General features: G+C 39.0%; 1 pseudogene; it reads right to left on the reverse strand.

Moving 5' to 3' along the window:
• LOC111158251 overlaps positions 1-10581 on the reverse strand; it is a 186569-nt pseudogene extending 175988 nt beyond the window's left edge.
• Between the last annotated feature and the right edge of the window lie 724 nt (positions 10582-11305).

The raw sequence follows: 11305 nt of genomic DNA on the forward strand, positions 1-11305 counted from the left end.
TTAGGGTAGTTAGAATTTTTAAAGATTAATATTGTGGTTGTATTATTATAATTCATATCATAAGTACAACAAAGGATTGTTTACTAAAAATGATAGAAATGTCCTTCTTGCTCTTAAAAATGTTCTTTTGTGCTGTGAATTGAGTAAGACTGATGATTCACAGACCTGTACCCCTGAAGCAAATAGCACATTATATGTTAATTAAAAAGAGTAAACAGATAAAAACTTCACAAACAGCCAACTCTGTGTAAGTAAAAAATGTCACTTTGGAAATATGTAACTAGCAAGAGACTTTGGGAGGCAGCACGGTATAATTACTAAAACTGCAGGTCCGGGTTTCAATTCCTGTTTGCCTATTTACTTGCTAGCCATGTGGTGTTACCTGTTTTAGATCTCACCTTCCTCATCTATGAAATGTGTACACTGACATCACGTAGTTTATGGAACTAACATGGTGACTGATTATGGTACAAGATATGAATCTGGGAGTAGAGTACTAACAGATAGTAAGAGTTTATAAATGGAGGCCCATTTGCCTAGAAAGTGCATTATACAGTGATACATCTGTCCCGACTTACGTGTGTGGGTGTGCAGACACAAGCACACCACCACCAGTACCAGTCCCTCCCGTGTTCCCACACACAGACTTGTTGGAATTTATGTTGTAAAGGTTAACATAGCTCAAATTAGTTCTCTCTCCCCTGGCCTCTCAGGAATTTCATCAAAAGACAGCCCTTGCCCTACACCTCAGGAATCTCCTGGTGCTACTCGCGTGGTTGTTTTGGGCCTGGGTCATATTTAATGAAAGGGAAAACACACACACACACACACACACACACACATACACACACACACACACACACAATCTCAACTTCATCCTAAGAATAATATTAGCAAGTTTGCTTTAGAATGAAATATACTGATGATTGAGGCAATGAGAGCAGTGATTAGAGAAATACTTTGTGAGATCTCCCCTGTCCTTTTCAGATTAGTTCCTTATCTCTTCCTTCTTCTGCTGCTGCCATTGACCACCCTTCCCCCCATTCCTCACCTAAGACTAATAATCAGCTGATGAAAAAGCATCCTGAAACATCATATATAGACTTGAAAGTAGGGTCGATGGTTCAAAGCTGTCTGTTGTTAAAAGACGGACCTCCAATCTTCACCCTCACCAGCCTGACTCCACCCACTGCCTCTTCTCCTGCACCACTGCCCTTGCCTCCTACCTGATCTTCCTGCTCTCTACTCTGGCCCCTACCAGTTTTTCAGTCAATGTCCTAGATGATCTTTTACAAACATAAACCAAATCACCTCACAACTCACAAAACCCTCAGTCATCCACCTCTAGACTAACAGTCAAATCTAAACCAAGTACATGTGACCCACGATGTGCCCTATAGTCTACACTTCAACCTCTACTTCTCTGTCTTCACTTCAAACACTGCGCTTGCCCATTGTGTGCTGGCCTGTCCAGTCTTCATTCCCTTCCTTGAACAAGCCATGGACTTCCTGACATAGGACCTTGGTGTCCCCTTTCCCTCTGCACAAACCAGTTCTCTCCCCGACGTGATCTCTTAGTTCAGTCTTACCACTCAGGTCTCAGCCTAGATGTCACCACCACCCACATGCTCTCTATCCCATCACAATATTTTACTTTCTGCAAAGCTGTTTTTCGGGGGAAAAAAATGCACATTTATTTCTGTCTCTCCCATGTGCCAATGGAATTAAGCTCTATGCAAGTGGGAATCAATTCAGTTTTGTTTACCAGCATGTCCCCAGTACTTCAAGCTATACTTACACATGGTACTTATGCAATAAATATTGGTTACATCACTGACTGAATAAATATTTGGTTTTCTTTTGAAACTCCAAAAGATAATGGTCTCTCCAACCTGCCCCTCACTATCCTTTCTGAAAGCTCCTCTCATTTCATGAGTAGGATGCTACCAGGAAGGGAAAAAAAAAAAAAAAAAAGTGACTCCATAGCTACTGGCAATTTCTGGTTATGTTTAAGGTTATTATGGTGGTGGTAGTCTTTGCCAGTTTTGCAAGTAACAGCCTGGACTTTTTCCTTTGCTCACAGCGTCTTCCACACTCATCTCTGGACTAAGGAACCAACCATCTGGTGCTGTGCCCCTAGATCAGAAACCAGAAGTAGACAACCTCATGTGGTAACAGCACACCCAAGCTCAGCCCAGGGAATTTCTTCACCACACAGCAAGATTACCAAGGTACCTAAGTGCAATTTCACATCAGGCTTCCTGCTCCCCATAACAGAGGGTGAGGAGGCAGCTCATTAACTAAGTTTGAATTTAAGTGTAAAATGCCATATTTTCACAGAAAGGAGGAGATGCGTTTTCTGTGAAGAATTCCAGTCTTGAGTTCTCACTCAGTCTTTTAATTCCTAAATGCAGACAAAAACTAAATAAGCTTCACAGAATATACACATAAGAAGCTCTGTTTAACCCTAGGCGATTTAACACCTCAGTGGTTTTATAAGCACCAGAATCTCATTAAATCTTGAGTGTGTGTGTCTTTGTGTGGGTAAGGCAAAGGGTGGCCCCCAGAGGGATCGCTGCCACGCAGAACAGTCACACTGAATAAGCTATGGAAGGACTGAAATTAGGAGGCAAGCAACAGTGACATCTAGTGTGGGTGAGAAATGCTGAGAAGGGCAAACTCCTGTTCTTCCTTTAGCAAAACTGAGAATATAGTAGAGAAATGGATGGCAAGTTAGGGTCAGGAAAGTAATGATGAGGGTAAGCATGCAACCAGAATGCAAATATGATAGATGACTATAGAAAAAGACTCTGCTCAAATGACATTGCCACTAAATTTCTTCTCAATTATATATGATTGTGCACTTCTGCACCCCACAAAAATCTCTAAGCTGTCCCAGTCTCCCACCTCTGTTCCTCACCCATCCTCCTCATCCTAAACCCTTCTATTGTGCCCACTGGAATTAGCAAACTCTTTATATTAAAGAGATCTTTTTGGATACCATCTGCTCTGAGATCTTGAGGAAAAGTTCATCTGTTTTTCACCTTAAAATCACACCCTGACAGTCTTGCTAATCCCCAGCTTTTTCTCCCTCCTGCTCACAAAAACCCCTGCTCTTTTGAGCCCTGGCTAACAGGACATATTACTCCATCCTCACACTGGTTGCAATCATCTGCCAAACTCTGCTCATTCACAATCACTTATTGAATATTTTAACTCCTGCTTCACAATTGTCCCTGGACCATAGTATCATCACTTCATCTTCTATGAGTCCTTCCTGGGTTCTCTGCCCTCCTACCCAGCCCGTATAGTCAAGGTCCAATACTTTATTCCCTGCGTAGCAAATACTCTCAGTTCCCTTCCTGCTTTCTCCCTCCATCAAAGTGATGGATAAAATGGGGTATCCATGCCTACAGTTACACAGCTGAACATTCCTGAAGAAAAATTGCCCAACCTGGCTGACTGGTTTCACTTTAAATTCATGATTGCAAAGTTAAATAGATGCTCACTACTGCCTCGTAATCCTACTATGTTTCTTAAGTAGCATAACTTCTAACTCACCAAGAACTAGTGTATACATACTTCATCCTCATTCCAGTATAAAGGTCTCATCTCATTACTCTCTGAAAATAAGAAAGTCAGTGATCTGCTTTATATTCTCGGCATCTACAGCCATTTTTCCCCTTCTCTGCTCCTTCTATTAAAGCCTAACTCCTCCTGTGTGCTCAGGTTCCCACCTTCTCTCACCTTCTCACAGATGTCACTACTTTGGTTAAGCATTCCCCCTCTCCCCCGCCAATCCCTGATTAGCAATTCTCCCCTCCACTGAAGCAGTTCTATATTTATTCAAATACACTGCAGTATCACAGATCAAAAACAAAAAAAAAAAAAATTTAAAAACCTCTCTCAACCCCAAAATATTCCGTTCTCTCCTTCATAGCCGAATTCCTCAAAAGAGGCATTACTTGTGCTGCCTCCACTTTTCTCACCTCCCATTTGCTCTTCAACCCACTTCAGTCTGGTTTCTGCCTGCACCGCTCTGGGGAGCACTTCTCTATCCCAGCCTCTCAGATGGGCTTATCACGGAGTGCAGGACTCCACTCACTGAGTTCTCTTTCTACTCCTCTGGTCACTCCTCCTCATTCTCCTTTTCAGGTTCCTTCTTCCCCCACACTAAATCTATATGTATTGGCAATTCTCCATGCTCAATCCTGGCCCAACTTCCCTCCTCACCTTATGGGATCTTACCCATTCTGACTAAAAATACTATTTATATGCTTATCTCCCAGAAGCTTAGCTCTCCAGCACAAATCTTTACTTTGAATCCCAGGCTCACATATCCAGCTGCCTATTTAACATCTTTACTTGGATATTTCACACATATCTCAGTCTCCAAATGTGTGAAGCTAAACGTGTTTGTCCTTTCAACCTGCCCCACCTCCTTTGTTTTTTCCCCATCTCAAAACAGCGATACAGGGGTGCCTGGGGCGGGGGGGTACAGTTGAGTGTCCAACTCTTGGTTTTGGCTCAAGTCATGATCTCCATGTCATGGTATTGAGCCCCAGGATGGGCTCAGTGTGAAGTCTGCTTGGATTCTCTTTCTTCTCTCCCTCTCCTTCTGTCCCTCCCCTGGCACTGGTGCATGCTTTTGCATTCTCTCTCTCTGAAATAAATAAATCTTTTCAAAAATAAACATCAATACTACACAACCTGAGACTCATCCTTGATTATTCCTTTCCTTCCCTCCCCACATCCAAATAGTGGCAGCAATTCCTATATGCTTTTTATCCTCTGTGTATATCTTGACTTAGATATTTCCTACATGTTTACTGCCATTACCCTATTCATGACCACCACTGTCTTACTAGGTTTCCACAAAAACCTCCAAAATTAGTCAAGATTGATTGGGCAATAGTACAGCAACAGTTATGAAATCTGACTGCCCAAGAAAGGAGAAGAACTAGAAACAGTTGGCATTCCGCATTGATTACTGTCACAGTCTGCCCCTCTACTCATCAAATATTCCATTCACCATCTTTCCTACAGGCCTGATATCCACCCCCATGCTATGGAAGTTACCCAATTTTGTATCTGGTCATGGTATTAAGTCCAATGTCCCGGACTTCTTGATGATGTCTGTGATAGGCTCTAAAAACTGAAAAACAAACTATCTTTCCTACAAACATTTTGAATAGCTGAAAGGGGACAGGATAACTGCAATAAACAACCCAAAAAAAGCAACCCAACTCCTCTCAAAGAGCAGGAGAATGAAAAGAAGAGACAGAGTAGTAAACATTCCATAGTAATTATGAAATCCTACCTGGGGTTAGAGTATGTCCTTTGATCAGATCCAGATTCTTCTTCTGGGAAGGGGTTCCCTAGTCCATTGTTCTTCATGACCTTGGCTCTGAACTTGGGGAATCTTCCCCATCATCCAGCTTGACCACTTATAAAATGGTCATTGAAACCTATGTCCTTCCCCTCTTTCCCTGCCTCACCTTTGGGCACTGAGTCTGCTCCCTCCCTTTAGAGATTTGGGGACCCAACAATTATTCTAGGTCTCATCAGTCACAAACACATTTAGTTCTTTGAAATACAATGCTCTCTCAAAAAGTTTGTTTCTCATCTCTTTGATTCCAGTTAGCTCTCTGTGTGCCATTTGCTACAACCACAATTCTTTCAAGAATTTCCCCTCCTCTCCTCCCCTCTTATCCTGCTCTCTCTCTCCCTCTCTTTCCTTCACTAAAATTTTAGCTCCATGAGATCAGCAGCTCTGACTTTATTGTTTTCTGCTGTAATACCAAACTCAGTGTCATGGCTATAGTAGGTACGAGTAAATTGTTAAACAAATAATTAAATAAACCTTACTTAAAATCCAAATGAGCATTCTACTTTCAGCTCCACATCCTATTTCCCTTCACTATTTCACTCTTCTTTCTTATTTTTCCTTCGTAAAAATGTTAACACCTGCTGGGCTGAGTGTAAGTGACTTATAATTCTAGTCTTCTATTTCCTTCTCTGAAAGTTCTCACTTTCACCTCTCAACTACCTTTGAATCCTGATAAGGCACTGAATTTTTTCTCACTCTTCAGCTGTTTCCCTAAAATATTAGTGTTCATCTTTTCTAATTCTAGAGCAATGATTCTAGAGCAATCTTGGCTACATATTAGAATTAGCTAGAGAGTTTTTGAAACTCTCACTAGCACACACTAAAACAATTAAATTAGAATCTCTGGGGGTCAAACCCAGACATCAGTATTTTTTATAGCTCCCAGGTTATCCCAATATGCAACCAAGGTTGCAAACCACTGTTCCAAAGTGAGCTCTCTCTCTATCTCCTTCTTTCCTCCATAACTCTGAACCCTAATACTGATTGCTCAACCTATAAATCTACCATCATTCCAAACAGCAAATCAACAAGTATTGAATTCCCTAAGTACTCACATCTGTGACTAATTTTACTTCCTTCTCACTCTTTTCCCCCCTCCCAGCTGCATCTCTCCATCTCTATTCATGGCACTAAATTCTTGATTTTAACAATTGCACTTTAATTTCCTTTTAGATTTCATCCCATATCTTCTCTCCTCAATCCCAAAACCTTACTTAAAATTTCAACTAAAGCTTCTACATTTTCTCATCCAACATGTGAGCAAATTTTCTCTTGCTTTCACTTATTCTCACCCACCTGTTTTGTTTTACTTATAAAAAAGGGGGATCATATTTAGGTTTTTAGTAACTTGGCTTGTCTCTGTTATGTGCCCTGTCCTTCAGTCTGTTCTGATTCTTTTTTTTTTTTTTACTGTAATTACTAATCATCACATCCCCCTGCAGATATCTTCTTAAACACAACATTCTCTAAAAAAAACACATTCTTACTTACTGTCTCAATGTCTAAAAAAATCCATTAAAATGCAGCTACTGTTTCATATGCTTTGGTATGGGCCCAGTAATTAACAAATAGATAATATTTTTAAAAGAGATGAAAATGGTTATTGGAAAATCCATAATTTTAAAATATGCACAATAAACACAAAAATATATGATGAAGAATGTAAACATCTTTTGACATCCCAACAGCCTTCTTCAAATGATCCTGAAAATGTATATGTAGAATGTCAGACTCCTGCATGGCCTAAAGCTCGGACTGGAAGTTGTCATCTCTGATCAACCGGCATTTAAACTTCTGTTGGTTCCCATCATACTCTAAATGGAACAGGACAAACCATTAGAAACCTGACTGAAGAAATGTTTCTAGTATAGAGTATAGTTTAGGCAGGTCACAAGTATATGTAGGAGTTGAGTTCAATCCAGACCCAGCTAGAGGCAGAAGGCTAGCAGTAGAAATAATTCTGATCAGACAGCAAAAAAGGACATCCATTGATGTGCTCAATAAATGCTTGTTGACTTCCTAAACTGCACCAGGCGTAGAGCCAGGCACTGGAATTAAGAAAATCAAGGTAAATATACTAAAACAATGATACTACAATATAAAAATTGAGATGTGCACTAAGCAGAAACATGATAGGAAGAAGTGTTTGATTAGGTCCCTAAATTTGCTGGGAATCAGGAGATAGAAATTACATAATCAAATATGTAGAAAAACATTGCAACAATTAATTGACTGAAAAAAATGTAGTGGGCTATTTTGATAAGTAATGAGTTTCCTTCCCATCAAAAGGAGGCTGGTCACATCTGACAGAGATGCTGGAAATTTCTTCACCTAGAGGTGAACACAACCAGGGTACTTTATTTAGTACTTATTCCCCTACTCCTCTCTTTCCAATCCTGGGCTTCAAGATGGAGAGTTAAAAATAGAATTAAGTTAGGTAATAAAGATATTCTATATAAAATGAGGGTGAGAGAGGAAAAGGTAACACAAACTCTACATAATAGATTTGGAAAATTTAAAAAGGATATCACTATTAGCAAAATCAATGAAGTCAAATGGAACAACTTTACTCACAAAATCTTTCCAAATATACTATCTTAAAATAATCTGGAGATGGCCATGATTGAGACCCATGGCTGCCATGTTAATGCATACAAACACTTTGGACATTTTCAGTCATTCTGTAATAAACTGTACCACAGAGTAACCCAATTAGCTCCATAAACTCCTTTTATCTCAGTGCCTTCATCACTTTATTATTATTATTTTTTAATTTATTTGACAGACAGAGATCACAAGTAGGCAGAGAGGCAGGCAGAGAGAGAGGAAGGAAAGCAGGCTCCCTGCTGAGCAGAGAGCTCGATGCGGGGCTCGATCCCAGGACCCTGGGATCATGACCTGAGCCGAAAGCAGAGGCTTTAACCCACTGAGCCACCCAGGTACCCCCACTTTATTATTTCTAATCACTTTTCTCAATGTCCTTTTCAGGTAACTTCTTATCATACTGGTTTATACTCTGGGATCCACATTTTATAGACCTCCCAAATGCTTCTTATAATTTTATAGATTGCATCATTAATAATGTCTTTGATTATGTTTTAAACACCTTAATCTACTGTATAATATTGGGTTGGTCATATTAGCAGAGTAAGATCAGAAAGCACAAATCCCATAACATTTTATAACACCAATGAAGAAGGGGTTAATGATTTTTCAGCTGCATTTCTTGCTGGTGAATATGCCACAGATGAATATTTTCAAAATGAATATGAACGGTTTTAGATGAGTGCTTCGTAAATGTCACTATGTATTAGTCATGCAAGGATCATTAAGGGATATGAGAGGTAGACTTGCACATTTCATCCAAGACATAGATTCTCACTGTAGGCTGTTACTGTCAGAGTTGCCAGGTTAGACTCTGCTGGTAATAATTATTAATGTAACTGAAGCATTAAATGGTTCATTTTTCTCCAGATACAACCATATTTCCAAAATAATTCAGAAAAAAAGAACCATCTTTCTGCATGAGTCTTTTGGGGTAGCAAAGAATATAAGGTAAATGAAATGTTGCACATTCCAAAATAAATTGATGAATGAAAATTATCTATCTTATCTTATTAGAATTAATTAATCTTATCTTATTAAAACTTAATGATATATTAATATGCCTATTTATACGAAGAAAGCACATTCCTGCAAATGAAACACCTTAGTTCCCAAGGGAAATATGAATCATTGAGTGTGTTGCATGCTTAAATGCCAGTAGATGACTGTAGGTCTTCTTCCTTTTTGACACTTTTACGTCAGATATCAATTCCTACTTTATAAGTTTGTAAGTATAGTTAACCTTGAGGTGACATTTGGTACCACCTCAAATATTTATATGACAAATGAGAAACACTTCACAATCTCTCTCCCAAACACACTGGGTGACCTATTATTTAGATTTTGTCAGAGTATCAATTGCTTCAAAGAGTTTTGAGATTGATCACCAAAGAAGAGATCCTTTGAAATTCATCTGATTGTCCCAGACAGGCTATATGGGCTATAGACAATGTTCTCACTACAGGAAGGTGGGGCAGATCTGGACCAGTGGTCTGAGTAAAGCCCTAGAAGCTTTTCTAAGAAATAATATTTTTTCTCAATACCCAGGTCTCACATAACCATTTTCTTTGACTCTGAGCAAATCATTTAACTTCAGTTTCTCCATCCATAAAGTGAGAAGAAACTACCTCCTAAGGATGACAAAACTAGTTAGGGCCTTTAAATAACGTTCTTTGAAGAAAGCTAACACAAGTTGCTTGTAATTATAATACAGCAATTTGAATTTAAAGAATTTTTTTCTCCTGAGTAATTCTAGTTACTGAGTATTCTTTGTCACTATAGTTAATTATTCTTCAGCTAGGTAAAGCTAGCTGGCAATGTGTGAAAAGTTGCTATCAGCATCTTAACTCTACACAAAAAACAAGCTATTGCTATAAAATAGCAAAGTCTTTTATCTGGTTGAAATATGAGTAAGGTAGCAAATACATGTGATTTAAGCCTTAGTTGTTAAACAATGAGTTCTTAAATTGGGTAGAAATCCCTATGCAAAAAAATGAATTCAATGGTGTCTATTGTTATTACTATTATGTTTTCAGAACTCAAAGCTTTATATTAAAAGCTATAATTAAATTTCTAAAAATTAAATCATATCATAAACAAAACATTTTTCTCTCAGTAGAATAAAAATGATTTTCATTTCCTGACAAAAATGTGATTTAGGCCTCTCAAAGAGGCCTTTCTTGTCTACCTAACTCTATTCATCTCTCCACTGTGTATAATCAAGTAAGAAGGCAAATAAAATGATTAATAAATCAGCCCTACATATCGCGACCACATTATATGAGCTTGGGATAGAAGTAGCAGGACACCTGTGCATCATAAATGTACACAAGCCTAACAGGAGGGGAAAACTATAACTTCTCTATTATTTCAGACATTTTCACAAAATATTATGTTCCATTCCCATTCCCATTAAGTCCTATACAAGGAAGGTAATTGTGAACATAATCATCTTACAAATAAGATGCCCAAGGAATTAAATGGCATGTCCAGAATCCTTAAGAAACCAGAAACGCACACATACATACACACACGGGTTTGGGACCAGGCTCACTTACCTCAGAACTATAAACACGGCTTCCCGGCATCCCTGTCTCAGTCAATCCACCCTCCATACTCCTAGTATCATCAGGACATAGCCTAAATGTCTTAGCAGCAACTGTATGACCCTTAGGCTTTGTTCTCTTTCTTCCAATTTCTCCAGGCTCATTTCTTGCTACTCCTCCATGTATATTTCAAGTTCTTTCCCTGACATGTTATAGATGCACAAGTGTACATATACGCTTACAACACGCAGACTCTCCAATGTCTTCACCTACTTATCCTTCACTACTCAGGACACTTATTCATCCTTCAAACCCTCCCTTGAGGATCTCTTTCCAAGAAGTCTTCCCTAGCATCAAATCCTCAGGTTTCCTATGGTACCCTATTTAGTGCTGTTATAGTGCATTTCATAGGATGCTTATTCTTTATCTTCTCTACAAACTGTTGCAGCTTGACAACAAGAGCTGTGTTTGCTTTATTCCTGCATCCTTGGGACTAGCACAGTAACTGAGACATAATGATTCTTTGGATCTGGGCTCTAGTAGTGCTAATAAGCTGGTCAGACCACAAAGACATGCATATATGATGCAATTAAACACAACATAAGGACGTGATAAACTGTGAAATGTGGAATTTGATGCTAATTGACGTAGGAGAGATTTTTAGAGAAATAAGAATTTGAGTTGAGTCTGCATGAGCAAAGAAATGGAGATAGGCAAAGTAGTATGATAACCAGAAAGCCAAAAAATAAGGGGTTGGGCCTAGCAG

Source organism: Enhydra lutris, unplaced genomic scaffold, assembly GCF_002288905.1.
Source record: "Enhydra lutris kenyoni isolate GAN:26980312 unplaced genomic scaffold, ASM228890v2 scaffoldscaffold58, whole genome shotgun sequence".
NCBI lineage: Eukaryota > Metazoa > Chordata > Mammalia > Carnivora > Mustelidae > Enhydra > Enhydra lutris.